Source organism: Coregonus lavaretus, assembly GCF_964263955.1.
Source record: "Coregonus lavaretus genome assembly, contig: HAP1_SCAFFOLD_368, whole genome shotgun sequence".
In the NCBI taxonomy this organism is placed as follows: domain Eukaryota; kingdom Metazoa; phylum Chordata; class Actinopteri; order Salmoniformes; family Salmonidae; genus Coregonus; species Coregonus lavaretus.
In genome coordinates, this window is record NW_028164956.1 from 274,394 (window position 1) to 284,438 (window position 10,045).

General features: G+C 47.2%; 1 long non-coding RNA gene across 1 annotated transcript; it reads left to right on the forward strand.

Annotated features, from left to right (window-relative positions):
• The first annotated feature begins 485 nt into the window (after nucleotides 1–485).
• Nucleotides 486–7,467, forward strand: LOC311116422. The gene is made up of 3 exons (XR_014611411.1): nucleotides 486–567; nucleotides 5,066–5,148; nucleotides 7,435–7,467. It is a non-coding gene; the product is annotated as an uncharacterized lncRNA (long non-coding RNA).
• Nucleotides 7,468–10,045: the final 2,578 nt, after the last annotated feature.

Consider the following 10,045-nt stretch of genomic DNA (forward strand, 5'->3'; position numbering starts at 1 on the left):
CCATGAATTCTTTCAGTATCTGAAGATTGCTGTATATTTTATGAGTAATAAAATAAAGAAATGAGTTATGTTATTTAATAATGAACTATGGGTTATCTGTTTTATGTGACAACCGCAGTATCAATTTCTAGGTGACAGTGGTGCTAATCCCAAAAGAAAGGCTACATACAACAAGGAACAAGAAGTCTATTGGCAAAGTGATGAATATTGCATGTACCTTGGCCTAACGGTGTGGGTTATGTATTTTATTTTTCATGGCGTCCTCAACATTACAGTTTTAAGGGCAACTATAGCCTAAATTTGTTTACAACTCGCAGGATTTCCATACATGAGCTTTCAACAACACAGAGTGTTGCATCAGCACGAGATCGAAAGTGCGTCAAATCTGTACAGGTCATTGTTACGTCATCACTGATAAACGTTGAAACTGATGAAAAACCGCTGGAGCAGTTCAGTCTAAACCTCCCTAGTGCTGGAGGATTGCGTTTGTTTTCGCTCTGGATGCGCGTTCATTTTGGCAAGGAAATGTGCTGATTTTGCAAGGAGATGGAGAATAAAGAGTTCAAGGTAGGCATGTTATTTATTTTTAAATCTTCAATTATATTAATTACTGTGGATTAAATATTGTTTAACAAATGAAATAATGTGCTATTCATGCTGTAATATCAAACTAGAAAGTCTATGGCCGGGGAGTCATGAGAGTTGGCTAAAGGTACAGTAGGGTCAAATGGGGGTCAAAGGTTATGACAGCACCTTCATAATTTCGTCCAAAATGGCACCCTATTCCCTATGTAGGCTAGTGTACTACTTTTGACCAGGAGCCATAGAAGGGTTGGCTGACGTCACGAAAACGATGCCCGCGCATCGATGGCCCGAAGTCGTGTATCTTGTTATGATTCTGAACCTCAGCTAACAACAAGCTGCCATGTGGGGAATCGTAGCTCTGTGGCATGTTTCAGCTTGTTGTATGGTGTTATTGATACCATGTCTTGTTTTGAGGTGTTTTGACTGATATCATGTCTATGCAATGACTCAAATTCGCTACCTAGCTAACCAACAACAACTGTAACAATGTATTTGAGACGAGTTCATTGTTCAAATGTATTTATGTTTGCATTAAACATTTAGAGACTAAATATAGTTTACATGTTGTCAACAGTCTAAGTCAAACCCTGTCTATTTTGCCCCATAGTTGCATGCCAGTTTTGTTGCTTAACAACCAACCCCTCTATAGAGTCCCACAGTGGAGGTGTGATAATACCCAAAAAACCTAGCGGTCAAACAGGGACATGGTTCCAATCGTTTTTCCACCATTCATTTTTCCCATAGCCGATTTTAGAAACACATAAAATAAGGGCTGTATTTCGTGTAGGCTTACCCTGGCGTGACGTTTTTGTAACCATGTAAATCTCTCTCGGACAAGTTGACTTTTATCAGTATATTTACATTTTACATTTATATCATTTAGCAGACGCTCTTATCCAGAGCGACTTACAATGGTGCATTCAACAATTGGTGTATTCAACTTATGATAGCCAGTGGGACAACCACTTATTTTTCTTCTTTTTTTTTTATGGGGGGGGGGGGGGGGTAGAAGGATTACTTCATACTATTCCAGGTATTCCTTAAAGAGGTAGGGTTTCAAGTGTCTCCGGAAGGTGGTCAGTGACTCCGCTGTCCTGGCGTCGTGGGGGAGCTTGTTCCACCATTGGGGTGCCAGAGCCTGAAGGTAAGGAGGTGCCGTTCCCCTCACAGCTCCGTAGGCAAGCACCATGGTCTTGTAGTAGATGCGAGCCTCAACTGAGCGGGGTGACATGAGAGAACTTGGGAAGGTCGAACACCAGACGGGCTGCGGCGTTCTGGATAAGTTGTAGGGGTTTAATGGCACAGGCAGGGAGCCCAGCCAACAGCGAGTTGCAGTAATCCAGACGGGAGATGACAAGTGCCTGGATTAGGAACTGTGCCGCTTTCTGTGTAAGGTAGGGTCGTACTCTGCAAATGTTGTAGAGCATGAACCTGCAGGATCGGGTCACCGTTTTGATGTTAGCAGAGAATGACAGGGTGTTGTCCAGGGTCACGCCAAGGCTCTTTGCACTCTGGGAGGAGGACACAATGGAGTTGTCAACCGTGATGGCGAGATCATGGAACGGGCAGTCCTTCCCAGGGATGAAGAGCAGCTCCGTCTTGCAGAGGTTCAGCTTGAGGTGGTGATCCGACATCCACACTGATATGTCTGCCAGACATGCAGAGATGCGATTCGCCACCTGGTTATCAGAAGGGGGAAAGGAGAAAATTAATTGTGTGTCGTCTGCGTAGCAATGATAGGAGAGACCATGTGAGGATATGACAGAGCCAAGTGACTTGGTGTATAGAGAGAATAGGAGAGGGCCTAGAACTGAGCCCTGGGGGACACCAGTGGTGAGAGCACATGGTGCGGAGACAGATTCTCGCCACGCTACCTGGTAGGAGCGACCTGTCAGGTAGGACGCAATCCAAGAGTGAGCAGCGCCGGAGATGCCCAACTCGGAGAGGGTGGAGAGGAGGATCTGATGGTTCACAGTATCAAAGGCAGCGGATAGGTCTAGAAGGATAAGAGCAGAGGAGAGAGAGTTAGCTTTAGCAGTGCGGAGAGCCTCCATGACACAGAGAAGAGCAGTCTCAGTTGAATGACCAGTCTTGAAACCTGACTGGTTTGGATCAAGAAGGTCATTCTGAGAGTGATAGCAGGAGAGTTGGCTAGAGACGGCACGCTCAAGAGATTTGGAGAGAAAAGAAAGAAGGGATACTTACTTGTCTGTAGTTGTTGACATCGGAGGGATCGAGTGTAGGTTTTTTGAGGAGGGGTGCAACTCTCGCTCTCTTGAAGACGGAAGGGACATGGCCAGCGGTCAAGGATGAGTTGATGTGGGAGGTGAGGTGAGGTGAGGTAAGGGAGAAGGTCTCCGGAAATGGTCTGGAGAAGAGAGGACGGGATAGGGTCAAGCAGGCAGGTTGTTGGGCGGCCGGCCGTCACAAGTCGCAAGATTTCATCTGGAGAGAGAGGGGAGAAAAAAGTCAAAGCATAGGGTAGGGCAGTGTGAGCAGGACCAGCGGTGTCATTTCACTTAATAAATGAGGATCGGATGTCGTCAACCTTCTTTTCAAAATGGTTGACGAAGTCATCCACAGAGAGGGAGGAGGGTGGGGGAGGAGGATTCAGCAGGGAGGAGAAGGTGGCAAAGAGCTTCCTAGGGTTAGAGGCATAGGCTTGAAATTTAGAGTGGTAGAAAGTGGCTTTAGCAGCGGAAACAGAGGAAGATAATGTAGAGAGGAGGGAGTGAAAAGATGACAGGTCCGCAGGGAGTCTAGTTTTCCTCCATTTCCGCTCGGCTGCCCGGAGCCCTCTTCTGTGAGCTCGCAATGAGTCGTCAAGCCACGGAGCAGGAGGGGAGGACCGAGCCGGCCGGGAGGATAGGGGACATAGAGAGTCAAAAGATGCAGAAAGGGAGGAGAGGAGGGTTGAGGAGGCAGAATCAGGAGATCGGAGGGAGAATGATTTAGCAGAGGGAAGAGATGATAGGATGGAAGAGGAGAGAGTAGCGGGAGAGAGAGAGCGAAGGTTGTGATGGCACATTACCATCTGAGTAGGGGCAGAGTGAGTAGTGTTGGAGGAGAGCGAGAGAGAAAAGGATACAAAGTAGTGGTCGGAGACTTGGAGGGGAGTTGCAGTGAGATTAGTAGAAGAACAGCATCTAGTAAAGATGAGGTCAAGCGTATTGCCTGCCTTGTGAGTAGGGGGGGACGGTGAGAGGGTGAGGTCAAAAGAGGAAAGGAGTGGAAAGAAGGAGGCAGAGAGAAATGAGTCAAAGGCAGAGACGTAGGGAGGTTAAAGTCACCCAGAACTGTGAGGGGTGAGCCATCCTCAGGAAAGGAACTTATCAAGGCGTCAAGCTCATTGATGAACTCTCCAAGGGAACCTGGAGGGCGATAAATGACAAGGATGTTAAGCTTGAATGGGCTAGTGATGTGACAGCATGGAATTCAAATGAGGAGATAGACAGATGGGTCAGGGGAAAAAGAGAGAATGTCCACTTTGGAGAGATGAGGATTCCTGTGCCACCGCCGCGCCGACCAGATGCTCTCGGGGTATGCGAGAACACATGGTTAGACGAGGAAAGAGCAGTAGGAGTAGCAGTGTTTTCTGTGGTAATCCATGTTTCCGTCAGCGCCAAGAAGTCGAGGGACTGGAGGGTAGCATAGGCTGAGATTAACTCTGCCTTGTTGGCTGCAGAACGGCAGTTCCAGAGGCTGCCAGACCACTAGGTTTTATGGGTATTATGACTCATACTGTGGGACTCTATAGGGCTCCAGCCAAAAGAAGTGCACTATATTGGAACTAGGGTGCTATTTCGGACACAAGCATAGATATGATGCATTATTATGTGACCATAGAAATAGAATCACTAGAAAGGATAGAGCCTCTGACCTTGGCAATTTGACTGGTAAACTGAACTGCACACCTGATATGATGTTCTGGTGATTCTATTTCTCTGAATATGATGCATTATGATGTGACAATGAGAGTTGGGTTAATGGTGCTCTCAAGGCAACTGGGAACTCGAAAAAAATAACTAGGTCAAATCATGACGTCCGTGATCTTCAGGTCGGAAAGTCGGAGCTCTAGAAAGATGCCAGAGTTTCCGACTTGGAATTCCTTTTTACATTTTGTGGTGGTAATTTTATCCCCTTTTTCTCCCCAATTTTTCGTGATATCCAATTGGTAGTTACGATCTTGTTACGATCTTGTCTCATCGCTGCAACTCCCCAGCGGGCTCGGGAGAGGTGAAGGTTGAGTCAGGCGTCCTCCAAAACATGACCCGCCAAGCCGCGCTGCTTCCGACTTGGAATTCCGAGTTGGATGACTGTTCAAAACGATTTTTCCCAGTCGGAGCTTGTTTTTTTTTCCTATTTCCCAGTTGTCTTGAACGCACTGAAGTCGGAAGTCAGAGATTTCCCAGTTGTTTTGAACACGGCAAAAGGCGACACAGTAGGTGACATCTAAACATGACTTTGTGCTGTCTTTCAGAGGTCAGAGGTCAATGGAAATGACCTCACCCTCATAGACCTGGATGACCCCATCAATGAAGCTGATGTTATGAAGGAAGTCAGGTAAGTGATTTACACTAATGACACATTTGTGACTGGTTACAGGATCACATAGGCCTACAGATACAGATTCAGTAGTAGGTCAAAGGTCACCGCCTATGGAGAGGTAGGCCCAGAGCCATGTATTTAGAGAGTTGGGACATTGAGATATAAACTCAGCAAAAAAAGAAACGTCCTCTCACTGTCAACTGCGTTTATTTTCAGCAAACTTAACGTGTAAATAACGCATCTCCCGAGTGGCGCAGTGTTCTAAGGCACTGCATCGCAGTGCTAGCTGTGCCACTAGAGATCCTGGTTCGAATCCAGGCTCTGTCGTAGCCGGCCGCGACCGGGAGACCCATGGGGCGGCGCACAATTGGCACAGCGTCGTCCAGGGTAGGGGAGGGAATGGCCGGCAGGGATGTAGCTCAGTTGGTAGAGCATGGCGTTTGCAACGCCAGGGTTGTGGGTTCGATACCCACGGGGGGGCAGTATGAAAAAAAAATATATATATATATAAAAAAAGAATAAAAATAAAATAAACAAATAAAAGAATGTATGCACTCACTAACTGTAAGTCGCTCTGGATAAGAGCGTCTGCTAAATGACTAAAATGTAAAAATGTAATGTAAATATTTGTATGAACATAACAAGATTCAACAACTGAGACATAAACTGAGATGTTACCCCCTCGTCCACCAAGGCACCTGCAAGTTCCCAGACATTTCTGGGGGGAATGGCTAAATCCTAGCCCTCACCCTCCGATCCAACAGATCCAGGCTCTTCATGGCAGAACACTGACATTCCTGTCTTGCAGGAAATCACGCACAGAACGAGCAGTATGGCTGGTGGCATTGTCATGCTGGAGGGTCATGTCAGGATGAGCCTGCAGGAAGGGTACCACATGAGGGAGGAGGATGTCTTCCCTGTAACGCACAGCGTTGAAATTTCCTGCAATGACAACAAGCGTAGTCCGATGATGCTGTGACACACCGCCCAAGACCATGACGGACCATCCACCTCCAAATCGATCCCGCTCCAGAGTACAGGCCTTGGTGTATCGCTCATTCCTTCGACGATAAACACGAATCCGACCATCACCCCTGGTGAGACAAAACCGCGACTCGTCAGTGAAGAGCACTTTTTTGCCAGTCCTGTCTGGTCCAGCGACGGTGTGTTTGTGCCCATAGGCGACGGTGTTGCCGGTGATGTCTGGTGAGGACTTGCCTTACAACAGGCCTACAAGCCCTCAGTCCAGCCTCTCTCAGCCTATTACGGACAGTCTGAGCACTGATGGAGGGATTGTGCGTTCCTGGTGTAACTCGGGCAGTTGTTGTTTCCATCCTGTACCTGTCCCGCAGGATGTTCCGATCCTGTGCCGATGTTGTTACACGTGGTCTGCCACTGCGAGGATGATCAGCTGTCCGTCCTGTCTCCCTGTAGCTCTGTCTTAGGCGTCTCACAGTACGGACATTGCAATTTATTGCCCTGGCCACATCTGCAGTCCTCATGCCTCCTTGCAGCATGCCTAAGGCACGTTCACGCAGATGAGCAGGGACCCTGGGCATTTTTCTTTTGGTGTTTTTCAGAGTCAGTAGAAAGGCCTCTTTAGGGTCCTAAGTTTTCATAACTACCGTCTGTAAGCTGTTAGTGTCTTAATGACCGTTCATTGAACAACATTTTACATTTTAGTCATTTAGCAGACACTCTTATCCAGAGCGACTTACAGTTAGTGAGTGCATACATTTTCATACTGGCCCCCCGTGGGAAACAAACCCACAACCCTGGCGTTGCAAGCGCCATGCTCTACCAACTGAGCTACAGGGGACTAGCATGGGAAACAGTGTTTAAACCCTTTACAATGAAGATCTGTGAAGATATTTGGATTTTTACGAATTATCTTTGAAAGATCCTGAAAAAGGGACGTTTTCTTTTTTTGCTGAGTTTATGTATACATTACATGACACAGTAGATATCCATATGACAGCTGGCTCCCCATGGGCAATGTTGACATTTTAAACAATGCTATGTAACTGAACATCTATAATTAGAATTTACTTATAATGAAAGGATAAATGAAAGGCTCCAAGGCGCTAACATGGAGTCCTTTTAAAAGTTGGCAGAATTCTCTAAATATTTGGCTCTGGATAGGCCGAGTCATCTCAAGAGTATTGGAGCCATAGAATTTGAGTGATTCTATTCTAATTCTAGAATGATTCATTCTAATTCTGTGATTCTAATTCTATAATTACACATCCTCACACTCACATTATAGCAGTGACCTAAGAGATATTCCTTTTCTCTATCTAGATCCCATAAAGATCACAGAGAGGCTGAGAGACTGACCAAGTTGGACGAGGCTGTTCTAGACACAGATACCCCAACTCAGTCACAGGAGGTTGAAGAAGAGAGTGAGTTGGACGAGGCTGTTGCCATCCCATCTCAGTCGCAGGAGGTTGAAGGAGAGAGTGAGTTGGACGAGGCTGTTGCCATCCCATCTGAGTCGCAGGAGGTTGAAGGAGAGAGTGAGATGGACGAGGCTGTTGCCATCCCATCTCAGTCGCAGGAGGTTGAAGGAGAGAGTGAGTTGGACGAGGCTGTTGCCATCCCATCTCAGTCGCAGGAGGTTGAAGGAGAGAGTGAGTTGGACGAGGCTGTTGCCATCCCATCTCAGTCGCAGGAGGTTGAGGGAGAGAGTGAGTTGGACGAGGCTGTTGCCATCCCATCTCGGTCGCAGGAGGTTGAAGGAGAGAGTGAGTTGGACGAGGCTGTTGCCATCCCATCTCGGTCGCAGGAGGTTGAAGGAGAGAGTGATTTGGACGAGGCTGTTGCCATCCCATCTCAGTCGCAGGAGGTTGAAGGAGAGAGTGAGTTGGACGAGGCTGTTGCCATCCCATCTCAGTCGCAGGAGGTTGAAGGAGAGAGTGAGTTGGACGAGGCTGTTGCCATCCCATCTCAGTCGCAGGAGGTTGAAGGAGAGAGTGAGTTGGACGAGGCTGTTGCCATCCCATCTCAGTCGCAGGAGGTTGAAGGAGAGAGTGATTTGGACGAGGCTGTTGCCATCCCATCTCAGTCACAGGAGGTTGAAGGAGAGAGTGAGTTGGACGAGGCTGTTGCCATCCCATCTCAGTCACAGGAGGTTGAAGGAGAGAGTGAGTTGGACGAGGCTGTTGCCATCCCATCTCAGTCACAGGAGGTATGATGTATTTTTCTATTACATGGATGACATTTCATTGAGATATTTTGTGTTTTAATGACGCAAAATTGAATTCCAGCCTAACTCTGCTTTCTGTTGTCGCCATCAGGCTGCAGTGGTGACCTTCACTACCGTGACCCACAAGGATGAAACTTCCCAGACCAGTCTCACCCTCAGCAGGGGAAAGAGAAGCTACCCAGACCTACACACCTTTGTGCAGGACATGAAGGACGAGTAAGTTGCTCTTTGGCTTCCCCATGCATCCCCTAGATATGTTCCCTATCTCAATTGCATACTCCTCGTGTCCTCTCTTCTCAAAACCCATTGGATGAGAAAGCCAGAGGTCCCGCCCTTCTGACCTTCTCATCCAATGGGTTTTGAGAAGGAGGTGAGGAGATTGAGAGTCTCCCATAGTCTCGGGCCAATACAAAGGACTCAACGGACCAAATAACCAATCAGGGATGTCTGGGTGTGGCCTAGTTCCATAGAGGTCCATCCTTAACGTAGTCTAAGATAATAGAGGTAATGTCCATCCATAACGTAATCAAAGATAATAGAGGTAATGTCCATCCATATCGTAATCTAAAATAATAGAGGTAATGTCCATCCATAACGTAATCTAAAATAATAGAGGTAATGTCCATCCATAACGTAGTCTAAGATAATAGAGGTAATGTCCATCCATAACGTAATCTAAGATAATAGAGGTAATGTCCATCCATAACGTAATCTAAAATAATAGAGGTAATGTCCATCCATAACGTAATCTAAAATAATAGAGGTAATGTCCATCCATAACGTAATCTAAAATAATAGAGGTCATGTCCATCCATAACGTAGTCTAAGATAATAGAGGTAATGTCATGTAGTTCATTGTGTACTTGCATTTATTTACTTTTCAGCCATTGGAATCTGCTGAGTGAGAATATGCGTGCCGGGGTGAGTTATAGTCACCTCTAAAGTAGTTAATGTTGGTAAAATGGACCAAACATTCATTTGTGGAAATCCTGCAGGACCTTTAATCCTGAACCACTGCTTTAATTGACTAGCTTGAGTAAATGGTTCTACGTTTTATATCAGTGCAGCCCCTTTAACAAACTAACTCTGGATGGTCTTTTAACATTGCAGATGAGCAGACATGAGTTTAGTGCCAAGTGCATGGATATTGTAGCATGGGTGATGGAGTCTACATCCACTGTGGTTGTTCCCGCCCTTGACCTCACCATGCAGATAGAGCTCTCTGATTCGCCAAGCTCTTCTGGATCAGGAAGTAATGAGGCAGGAGAGGTGACCTCTCTTGGCCGCAGCGTCAGATTCAGCTGTAGTGGAGGACCCAGCAGGTGCACCAGCGCCAGAACCGCCTGCAGCACACGCACTCCCACGCCTTTCCCCTCCTCTCACAGGTACCTAGCCCTATCCCCTCCTCTCACAGGTACCTACCCCTTTCCCCTCCTCTCACAGGTACCTAGCCCTATCCATGCCTCTCACAGGTACCTACCCCTCTCCCCTCCTCTCACAGGTACCTAGCCCTATCCATGCCTCTCACAGGTACCTACCCCTATCCCCTCCTCTCACAGGTACCTAGCCCTATCCATGCCTCTCACAGGTACCTAGCCCTATCCCCTCCTCTCACAGGTACCTAGCCCTATCCTCTCCTCTCACAGGTACCTAGCCCTATCCCCTCCTCTCACAGATACCTAGCTCTATCCCCTCCTCTTTTTGCAG